Genomic DNA, 11991 nt, shown 5'->3' with positions numbered 1-11991 from the left:
CACCATCTCATTTTCTGAGTCAGTGGATTTGGGGGCCTGGAATTGCCTCAGGGATTGAGCAACTGAAGCCTACTCTTTGTCAGATTTGGGGTTTCTCTGGCTAAGAAACTCCCTTCAGAAGTTAAGAGACAACAGTCCTTTAAGGTGAGTTTTATTATCCTCATTTCATAGGTGTAGCCTCTAAGCTCAGTGACAAAGCCAATATATGTTATCAGAGTCTATTTTTACCTCTCTATTCCACATTGATTCTCTGTGTGCCTTATATAAAAATAGTTTTGTTTGCGATGTCTCCATTATTTTTAGTAAAACTTTTACATCTAGCAACTCTAAGTGGAAAATTCACACTCAATACCTGCCCTCTCTATGCCATGCTGATTTCCTCTGCCAGTAAGAAAACAATAATAATAATAATTTAAAAAAAAAAAAAAAAACCAGGAAAAATTCTCACTTTGTCCTGCAGGTGCCACCCTCATCATAGAACATCTATTTCCAGCTTTGTAGCACAGATCTCTCAAGGCTGCAGTAGTCCAGATATTCACAGAAAATGGAAGAAGCTGGTTCGTTCAGCTTATACATTTCACTGCCTGGATCAATAAGGTTGATTCATGGTTATTTATTTATTTATTTATTTCACTGCCTGTTGTTTCACTGACTCCTCCACCCCACAAAAAAGCACCAAGAAACAAGTTGAAACATTTCCATTTGTCCTGTAGGTGCCACTGTAACCATAGGATATTTCTTTACACATCTGCAACTGGTTCTCTCAAGGCTGGAAAGGATTAGAAATTCTAGAAGATGGAGTCTCGTCTACGCACAATTCAAATTAAGGACCCCTCACACTCTGCCCGTGGGTTTAGAGTTCCGTAGCTCCAGCATAGAAGTGAAACATTTTCCCCTGGAATTTCTTCACTGCCTGTTTTTAAATTGTTCTGTAGCCTGTAGGTCCTAGTGAGAAAATTTAAACATTTATATTCATTTAGTTTTTGAATAAGTAATGTTTTTATATGGCTCAAAAACAAATTAAAATGATAAAAAGAATATGCTAAAAATTTTCCCTTTTACCTATTCCATATCAAAGGTTAGCAATGCTATTAGTTTCTTTTGTACTTCCAGAGACCATTTTATGCACAAACAAATATTTTAAAAGTGACTTTTTATTTTGCATGATAATGTACTATAAAGCCTTTTTTTCTTTGTCTTAATTATTCCACATAACACTATATCTTGGAAATCCTGTATATCAGTACATAAAAATTCCTCTTTGCCCCCATCTCTCTAGCTTTGGAGTATTCCCAGTTTATGGATACACCAAAATTTATTTACCCAGTTCTCTATTGATGAACATGTAAGTTGATTGTTTTGCTATTTAAAATAATACTGAAATGAGCTGTTTTGTATAGGGTCCATTTTGCATGTGTGTCAATATATCTAAATAAATCTGAGAATTTCTGCTGAATTCCTCTGCCAGTAAGAAAAAAATAATTAAAAAACAAAAATTCTCACTTTGTCATGCATCTGGGGATACATGTATTTGTCATGTTTATGGGCATTTTCAAATTGCCCTTCACAGGGCTTGTACCAGTTTATGCTCCTGGCAGTCATGTAAAAATTGTCTATTTCCCAAAAGCTTAGTCAACACAGTATGTTTTGAATTTTTGCCAATCAATCTGAGAGTTAAAAAAAGTTGTATCAATTGTTTTCTTATTATTATGAGTTTGAGCATCTTTTGGTTTAAGAGCCATTTGATTTAGAACTGTTTTGATTGCAAGCAATAGAAAGCTGCAGTCTACCTGGCTCAAGCAAGAAGATGTTTGTTTTCTCATCACTGAAAAGCCTGGAGGTAGATGTAGAATTTCCAATGGGCTGTACTCCAAAGGCTTAAATGTCACCCCCAACTGTGGTTTCTCATTTGTGCTCTCACTCTCTCTTACTCTCATTTTCACTCCAGCTCCCTCTGTCTTTGCCCTGTCCTTTGACAGGCTCTCTTCCCCTTCATTCTCACAGCTCCAATCTCAGCAGAGAGATCTTGCTTGCCCTGAGTCTCTCTGACCTGAATTGGACAGGATGCAGTGTTTTGACTGGCCAGGCCTGAGTCATACAACCACTTCTGGAGCCGGGGATAGAGCCAAAATCACTCCAACTAGATGAATTGAGAGATGTGAGAGATGTGGATTCCGGGTGTCCAACAGAAGATCAAAGTGACTTTACATGAAGAAAGGCAAATAAGCGCTGGCTTGGCTAACAACACAGGTTTTAGCTGTAATTCACACCTTCAATAACACCCTGTCCCCTCTACTCTCATATATCCCTTCAAAAACGCCAGTTCCTACCTAATGAAGCCATAATTAGATACCATGGAAAGTGCACTTTCCTCTTCTCAGAGGGAGACAACACAAAGACTTACCTAGTTATTGCTCCAAGTTCAGGATTTCTGGGCGATTCTTCTTAGTCAGGTCCTGGTGTGGTGGTTCCTTCTGGCTCAGCAAACTACGGCTCCAATACAACCATAAATGCAATACATGAAGGGACAGAGAAAGAATAGGATAATTACCCAAAAAAATCATCCATTTGATAAGGAAGAGAATGGGAAACAGCAAAAAGTAGTCGCTGCTATGTAGCAATTCCTATGATGTGCAGAACTGGAAGCACGAAGTATCCTGACCTGGAGGTGATGTGAGCTCCTTAGCCAATCTGGCTGTCCTGATGAGTTCTCTGCAAGGATCTCCTTTGTCCCTTATCTTCTGTGGCCCCAGTGAACTCTGGGTGATGTAGCCCACAGGTTTGGAGACCTCTTCTGTGGGCTACATCTCCTTAGCAGCTCACTTCCTGCTGGGATAGGTTTGGGGTGTTTAGGATTGTCTTAAGGGTTGAGTACTCACAGGCCGTTGCTTTCCAGGTTTGGGGTTTCTCTGGCAAAATAAGTCTTTTAAAACACAGAGGCATTAACCTGTAATATGGATAGCATATTTCACATATTTCAGGTAGACACTATGACTCAGAAATGTTAAGTTCCTTTACCTAAAGCCATACAACAGGGGCGTAACAAAGAGCAGGTAACAAAGCCAATGTTTGATATCAGGGATGTTTAGCTCTAAGGTCTAATCTTCTATATGCTGGTATAAAAATTAGGTTTGCAATGACTAGCAACTGTAACGTCACCTCCTTATCTATGCCCTTCTAAACTTTGACTCCCCCTGCTCCACAAAAAAGCACCAAGAAATAAGCTGAAATATCTCCATTTGTCCTGTAGGTGCCACTGTAACATTGGGATATTTCTTTACAGATCTGCAACTGGTTATCTCAAGGCCGGAAAGGATTAGAAATTCTAGAAGATGGAGTCTAACGTACACACAATACAAACTAAGGACCCCTCACATTGCGCCTCTGGGTTTGGAGTTCCATAGCTCCAACATAGAAGTGAAATCTTTTCCTCTGGAATTTTATTTCATTTTTGAATAGGTTATGTAGTTACAGGTTCAAAAATTAAAATGTGCAAAAAGATCTTCACTGAAAAAGACTCCCTTTATCTCTGTCCTCTACGTAGGCTTTGCTATGCTATTTCACTTTTTGTATGTTCTTCCGGAGATTTTAATGCATATGCAACTAAATACGAACATAGATTCCTTCTCCCACCCCTTTAAGCATAAATTACAGCAAATTCTTCATATTATTTTCCTGTATTTTTCTAAACAGCTATATATTATAGAGAACTTTCCATTATCAGTTTCTAAAGAAATTTTTTATTCCTTTTAATGGATTCAGAGTTTTCCACCATGTAAATGAAATCACTTCTCCAGTGATGAACGTTTGATGCTTATTGTCTGTTCTTTGGAACAATGCTGTATAACCTTGTACATGCCTCATTTCACAGGATTGAGTATATATCTGTGGGACAAATTACACAAAAGCCTAATTGCTGGGTCGAAAGATACATGTATTTGCATCTTAACAAATATGTTTAATTTGCCGCCTTCAGGGGTTGTTAAACTGCTCATCAGTAAAATACGAGAATGCCTATTTCTCCTGGCCAACATAATGTGTTATCAATTTTAATTTAACTTTTTGCCAATATGATAGGTAGAAAATGTCATCTCATTTTTAATTTCTACTTTTATTATGAGTGAGGTTGAGCGGCTTTTAGTATGCACCATTAGGTATGGTTAGAAGTTTTTTTTCAATTACAAGTGAAAAGAATCACCTCAGTCAGCTTTAGAAAAAGAAAGTTATTGTCCTTACAACAGAAAAATCAGAAGTAAATTCAGGGCTTCCAATATGCCATCAAAGGATTCAAACAATGCCATTGAAGTGTGCACGTGCTCTCTCTTCTCTCTCCCTTCACTCTTTCTCTCTCCTGCTCCCTCTGCCCAGACATTCTCCATTAGCTTGCTGGACTGGGAAGCTTCTAGATTGCATCCTCATAGCTCCTTCCTTGGGCTATATTTCTTTAGCATCTCATTTCCTATTGATGCAGGTTTGGGGTTGTCTCTGACATTAAGCAATCACAAGACCATTTTGGCGGCAAGGTTGGTATTCTATAAGTGACACAATTCACTTAAAATTTATTAGGCAAAACTGTGATAGGGTAGATATTATCATCCACAGTTTACAAGGGTAGAAACTATAACTTTTAATAAATGTAAATGCCTTTGCCTAAAGCTACCAAGACAGTAAATTATAGGAACAGGATTTGTATCCAGCTGTATCTGACGGTAAATCTACGGTGATGGTCAAAACACTTGTTCAACAACTCCAATAGAAAACCAATTATTATACCCCTATCCATAGGCCACCTCTACCTCTCTGAAAAATAAAAGTAAAAAGGAAACATAAGATTCTCACTGTGCCCTGTAGGTGCCACTGTTGCCATGGGATACCTCTTTTCAGCACTGCAGCACCGAGCTGACATTCTAGAAGGTGGAAGAAAGCCCGCTCGTCCAATTTATGCAGCTGACATTTCGGCACCAGCAATCCATATATGACTTAGAACTCCATAACCTCACTCTATTGTTATTGTATTTTTCGTTTTAATATATATATGTATATATATTTAAATATATATGTATATATACACATACACAAACATCCATATATATATATTAAAAAAATAGTTGTGAAGAGTTTCTGTAGTTCCCAAGATTTGAAAATACAAGGTACACAGTGAAAAAAATCCCCTTCCCAATCTTATCCCCAAACCCATGTTCCACTTCCACCCCGTGGATAACTATACTTCTCAGTTTATTTTCTATCTTTACTGAGATATTCATACACATATAAGCAAATATGAAAAGATATTTCCTTTCATTTTTCTATTTTCACACAAATATTTTATACAAACATCTGCACTTTCAAAAAAAAAAAACAAAAAAAAAACAAAAAAATTTCTCCTAACATATCTTGAAGGTATGTCCATATTTAGAAAAAAAGAAATTCCTCATTCTTTTTTACAGCTCCACATATTACCCTGTATGATAATTTTTCATTTATCTGGGCCCTTATTGAAAGATTTTTGACTGATATATATTACTATTACAGATAATACTCTAAGGAATACGTGTTTACTTTATTTCACATGTAAGAGTATATCTGCAGAATAAATCCTAGAAATGAAATTATTGAGCAAAAAGGTAAATACATTTGTAATTTTGACAAATGTTTCCAAATTACTCATCATATGTATTGTACCATTTTAACACTCCCACCAGCAAAGTACCATAATTCTATTTTTTCATAACTTACACAAAAAATGAGTTATCAATATATTGGATATTTGCAAATCTGATTGTTGAAACTTGGTGTGTCCGTGTGGTTTTATTTTTATTTCTTGTATTCTAAGTGAGGTTATGCATTGTTTCATTTATTAAAGAACCATTGGATTTAGCTGAGATTTTTCCACTCACAAGGGTTAGAATACCAGACTCACAGTGACTGAATCAAAGAAAGGAAATTCATTTTTCACATAACTGGACAAGCATGGGCTTCAATTTCAAAGTCAAGGATCAGAGTCAGGATTAGAATTTTCCTAAGGAAAATTAGAGTTGTATAACATAAAGGAAAATGAATGAGTACCAAGATGGGTACCCAGCATCTACATGTATCTTTCTCCCTATACATACATCTCAAAAAGTGCTCATGTCTACAGAAAAATTTTAAAATCATTTACTCCTTATCTAGAGGGAGGCAACCTAGTGTTTATTACTTCAAATCTGGAGTATCTAAGTGATACACATTTTTGCTTATATTTAGACTTGGTTTCTCATGGTCCAGCAATTTATAATACATCATAACATTAATCATCCTCAATCAATATACAATTAATTGATAAAGGACAATGTAAGTGCCATAAAAACTCCACTGTAAGCACAGAAAATGGAAAACACAACAGTGCTGCCTAGAACACAGTCCATGTCATATCTTAGCCTTAGCAATATAATCTGGCCCTTCTGGTTTTGTTCTCTGGAAAATTTTTCTTTGAAATAGTCTGTGTTTGGCTGTGACTTTTAGCTGCCCACTTCCTGTTGTGTGAGTTTGGGGGACCTGGGATTGCCTAAGGTTTAAACATCCCTGACTTACCAAAGCTCTGAGTTCTAAAGAGATAACTTCAGTATGCTAGACATTTAAAAGAAAGCAATATTGTCTACATTTTACAAATGAGGAAACGAAGGCTTGGAAAGATTAGGAATCTTAGCCCATAGTCACAAAGATACGAGTGACAAGAACAGTGTCAGAATCCAGGTATATTTCCTTCTTTCAGCATACTATCATCCCAATGTACTCTCTACAAATTGGCTTTGTTGGTAGTGCCTATATCGGTAATTATCAAAACTTTTATTTCTAGCAACAGGAAGTGGAAACCCATGGTCACAACCCCCAACCACGTTTTCTAAACTCTTATCTTTAAAGGGGGACCAAAGTAATGAAACTTCTCAATTTGTCCTGTAGGGGCCACTTTAATCATGGAATATTTCTTTTGAGTACTACAACCCTGATCTTTCAAAGCTGAAATAGATCCGAAATTCTAGAAGGCAAAGAAGTTTGATGCGTCAATGTACGCAGCCAACAGGTCAGTGCTAGGATCTCTACACATGTGTTTAGTGATTTATCATTAAAATAAATGAGTTAGGACTCTGTTACTTTCTTTAAAATATATTTATTGGATTTTAAAAATAATGAATACATTTGTATGACTCCAAAATTGAAAGGAATAAGAGAATATTTAGTAAAAACAAAAACAAAAGCTCCCTTTCAATCTTGTTTGATCTGGTAAGTCCTCATGCCTGCTTCCTAAATATGTAACCTCTCTTTGTTTTCTTGCATGTCCTTCCAGAGATTGACATGTACATGAATACATATTTTCTGTCCCCTTCCTTTTATACGAGTGGTAGCACAAAATTAATTGATTCACCAAACAACATATATTAGAGTATTCCACTTCATGGTTGTACCATACTTCATTTAACCAGTCTCTCTTGATGGACATTTAGGCTCATTTATATCTTTTGTTATAAACAATACTATAATGAATAGCCTCATACATATATAATTTTTCACATGTATAAGTATATTTGTAGAATAAATTTCTAGCAGTAGAATTCCTGGGTTTAGTCCATGAATTTTTTATTTTAATAAACATTCTCACATTGCCCTTTATAAACACTGTAAGCAACTTGTATTTCACTGACAATGTATGAGGGTACCCACTTTCTCACAGCTTGGCCAACATGGCCTGTTACTGAACATTTAGATTTTTTCAAATCAGATAGGTGAAAATGGCATCTCTTTCCATTTTAATTTGTTTCTCTTGTTTTGAGCAAGATTGAGCAACTTTTCATAAGTTGATAAGAGACAATTGAAAAAGTCAGAGGACTTTTACAATTGCAAGTGTCTGAAAACCAAACACTATCAGGCTTAAAGAAAAACTGGTGATATTTTTTATAAGTTTATGTCGATATTTTATGAACACTTAGCTTCCCAGATTTCTGGGGCCTTGCCTCTAGGTCATGAAAATCTCCAGAAAGCAACTATGGTCAGTCTCTCCCTCTGCCCCTGTGCTAAGGGACAGTGATAACTTCTTTTTCCGGGGGCTGTTGTTTTCCCTCATTACTACATGTGACTCTGGGGCAAGCAGCTCATATGGAGGTGTGGGGATGATCTACTTACAAGACTAATTCCTCTTAGAATAGATTTTTTAAAAATTTAACTTTTATTTTAAGTTCAGGAGTACATATGTAGGTCTGCCTTGTAGGCAGACTTGTGCCATGGGGGTCTGCTGCACAGACCACTTTGTCACCCAGGTATCAAGCCCAATACCCACCAGCTATCCTTCCTGATCCTCTCCCTCCTCCCACCCTCCACCTCCCAGCAGGCCCCAGTGTGTGTTGCTTCCCTCTGTGTGTCCATGTGTTCTCATCATCTAGCTCCCACTTTTAAGTGAGAACATGCAGTATTTGCTTTTCTATTCCTGCATTAGGATAGATTTTTATATCCATTTGGTTGCCTTTCCTCAACCGATAGTGTGAACTCCTCACGGAGTTAATAAATTCAGCCGCCCAGTTCAAGACGGTTGCCATAGTCACCTTGTCACCCTCAAGAGGGAGTGTTTTACTCCTTCATCGTGAACCCAGTGGAAGCAGGGTCTTCACTGAAATTTCTTTACCCTCTCTGCTCTCTTCCCTAAAATCTGGTCATTACTTTTTCCTTTTCAGTCAACATTTCTGCAACCCTCGTCTCTCCCTCCTCCACCTTTCATAGTCTTGTATTCCTTTTTGACATTACCACAACATACATTTGTCATCATGCACATATTATTGAATGGACACAACCTTGTCCATTCATTTGCTTTACTGACCTAGCTCTTATAGGCACCTGTCCCTGAGACCTAGAGTTAATCTCCTGTGTAATTTGAAGAAGGGAAGCACAAGAAAAACCATACTTTCAAATTCCAAATTTAAATCAGGAGAAGAAAAAGATTCCAGAATGTAATGCTTTGCCGACATGATGCCAAACTAACTATTCAAGAAGAAAATTGCTGTCCTTCCAATGAATTCAGTTGTTTATTTTTTTATTAAATTGGTTTAATTGACCAAATGTTTTGGTTTTAGATGAACATAGTTTCAGCCTGCTGTTTTATGAGCTTGTTAGAGGCCATGGGTTGATTGGAAAAGCCAGGAAATCCCAATGATAACCTAGAAAACATTTCAAAGTATCAGAGGAGTCTACTGTAAATGTCATCTTTATTATAGCCTCTTCACAAAGCATCTGTGTGTAGAATTTGCACATATTAATGTGGAAAGAACAAGAGCTTTGGAGCCAGCAAACCTACATCAAACTTAGCCTCAGTCTCATGTTTTTGCTCTGATGTTTAGAAAATTATTAAACCTCTCCGAGCTTATCGATATACAATAAAATAATTAAGGATCTATTTCCCAATCACTAAACATTTAATCTACCATTATGTAAGCTCCATGATATTTGAAACCTACTAGGTAGTCAGTAAAATGTGTTGTAGTGCCAACTATACCCCCAGACATTGTGTAAATGCCTATGTATACAAGTGATCAAGACAGAGTTCCCTACACCCAGGGAAGGTTGAAAACTATTTGGTCAACCAGACAAAAAGGCAGGACATTTCAGTATAGTTATGGGCGGGTACAGGGAGGAACATATAAATTTAGGAATCTACACTGTTCCCTATACCTATGCAATAGCATGGGGTGGAGAGGAATGGTGAGCCATGAGTATGAGCCATGAGTTTGAGGAATGGTGAGCCATGAGTTTCAGGCAGCATCTGGTGGTCAGGTAAAGGCCTTTGGCTTCTATCCCAAAGCAAAGGGGGAACCCCTGAAGGACCTGAGACAAAGAAGTGACATAACTGGATGTATGTTTTTAAATGTTCAGTCCAGCTGCAGAGTGTGCAGGAAGAACTGGGAGGAAGCAAGACTCTAGAGAAACTTGTACAGGCAAGAAATAATGGTAGCCTCAACCAGGAAATGGCAATGGAGATGAAAAGAAGTGAATGAATGTGAGAGATATTAAAATGTTGAAACTGAGTGCAATGATTGATTAGACAGGGAAAATTAGGGGAGCTGGAGAGGAATCTGAAATTTCTAGCTCTTACAACTATGTGGATAGTAGTACTATTCTAATGAACACAGAAGATGAACACAAATTTTTTAGGTGAATGGGAAGAAATAATGAAAAATACAGTGTATATGATCATCATGAGATATTAATGACATATCCATTGGAGTTGTCTAATTGGTTGTTACGTGTATGGGTCATGCTTAACAGAAAGAGCTGAGAGATATTAGTTTGAAAATCATCAGCATGTAAATGCTAACTGAAACCAGAAGTAGATGAGATTGGTCAAGGTGAATGTGCAGAGCAAGAAATAAGAGTCTAGACTCTGCAATGGTCTTCCACCCAGCAATCCTTAAGGCTACGATTGTGAACCCTGGTTGGATGCTAGAGTCACGGGGAGTTTAGCAAGAATAGTCATGCCAGGCCCCTATCACAAACTAATGACATCAGAACTCTGGGACTGAGACCCAGGCATCAGTATTTTTTCCAAAACTTCCCGGTGATCATGGTTAAACTCTGACTTAAGGAAGAAAGACAAAAGAGAGTTTGGATAAAAATCCAGGTAATGGCTGGATACAGTGGCTCATGCCTGTAATCCCAGCACTTTGGGAGGCTGAGGCAGGTGAATCACTTGAGGTCAGAAGTTCGAGGCCAGCCTGGCCAGCATGGTGAAACCCTGTCTCTACTCAAAATACCAAAATTAGCCACGCGTGGTGGCAGGCACCTGTAATCCTAGCTACTCAGGAGGCTGAGACAGGAGAATCGCTTGAACTTGGGAGGCAGAGGTTGCAGTGAGCCGAGATCATGCCACTGCACTCCAACCTGGGTGACAGAGCAAGACTCCATCTCAAAAAAAAAAAAAAAATGTATATATCTCCAGGTAATGTGGTATCACGGAAGTCCAAAGGAAAATCTGTTTGAAACAAAAGGAGTTGGCAATGGTTTTATGTGCCTTGAGGAGTGGCGAAAAATATCACTAACAACTTGAACAGTATCGGGACTGGGGAAAGTGAAGGAGGATTGGCAGATTGCTATAGAATATTAGTTAGGATTTTGATACTAACAGCCTCCAAAAGAATTGCTTAAATAAGACAGAAGTGGCCGGGCGCGGTGGCTCAAGCCTGTAATCCCAGCACTTTGGGAGGCCGAGACGGGCGGATCACGAGGTCAGGAGATTGAGACCATCCTGGCAAACACGGTGAAACCCCGTCTCTACTAAAAAAATACAAAAAACTAGCCGGGTGAGTTGGCGGGCGCCTGTAGTCCCAGCTACTCAGGAGGCTGAGGCAGGAGAATGGCGTAAACCCGGGAGGCGGAGCTTGCAGTGAGCTGAGATCCGGCCACTGCACTCCAGCCCGGGCAACAGCCCGAGACTCCGTCTCAAAAAAAAAAAAAAAAAAAAAAAAAAGACAGAAGTATATTTCTCATTCAAGTCCAATAAGCCTAGGGATGTTGGTTTAGTCTGGAATGGCATTCCATTGTTTCTGTTACCTAAAGTTTTCCATCTTGTTCCCATGTCATGTGTGGCTTCCATTTCAAATTTAATTCATGGTCCAAATTGGCTGATGGCATTTGAGCCATTTCATCCACATTCCACCAGAAGAAAGGAGATAAGACACAAGAGGTTATACTCTCTCCATTTAAGATAATTTCTCAGAAGTTACACATATCATTTCCATTAGCATCTCAACAATCAGAACCTAGAGACATGGGCACACAGAACTGCAAGGGAAGCTAGAAAATGGTCTTTACTCAAGTGCCTTTACAGTCTTTAGAGTCTTTATAGTCAGGTGCCTGGCTAAATGCTAGGGTATTATTACCATGAAAACCAGGAAGACTTGATAGGGGGCGACAGCTAATGATCTCTTTTAAAAGTGGGTTGAGAAATAAAGGGAGCAAAATAGAAATAGAATA

The 11991-nt window shown here is 38.1% G+C and overlaps 1 long non-coding RNA gene across 1 annotated transcript in view; it reads right to left on the bottom strand.

Moving 5' to 3' along the window:
• Positions 1-610: 610 nt before the first annotated feature.
• The window catches only part of LOC126949945 (uncharacterized), a 32012-nt gene continuing 20631 nt past the window's right edge, over positions 611-11991 (bottom strand). The window contains exons 2-3 of the long non-coding RNA XR_007723999.1: positions 2405-2947; positions 611-945 (exon numbers count right to left, since the gene is read on the bottom strand). This is a non-coding gene — a long non-coding RNA (uncharacterized LOC126949945). The remainder of the gene's footprint in view (positions 946-2404; positions 2948-11991) is intronic.

The sequence above is a fragment of the Macaca thibetana genome, chromosome 3 (genome assembly GCF_024542745.1).
Source record: "Macaca thibetana thibetana isolate TM-01 chromosome 3, ASM2454274v1, whole genome shotgun sequence".
NCBI classification, from domain to species: Eukaryota; Metazoa; Chordata; class Mammalia; order Primates; family Cercopithecidae; genus Macaca; species Macaca thibetana.
The sequence above is the reverse complement of the archived record's forward strand: the minus strand, read 5'-3'. Positions and strand labels throughout refer to the sequence as shown.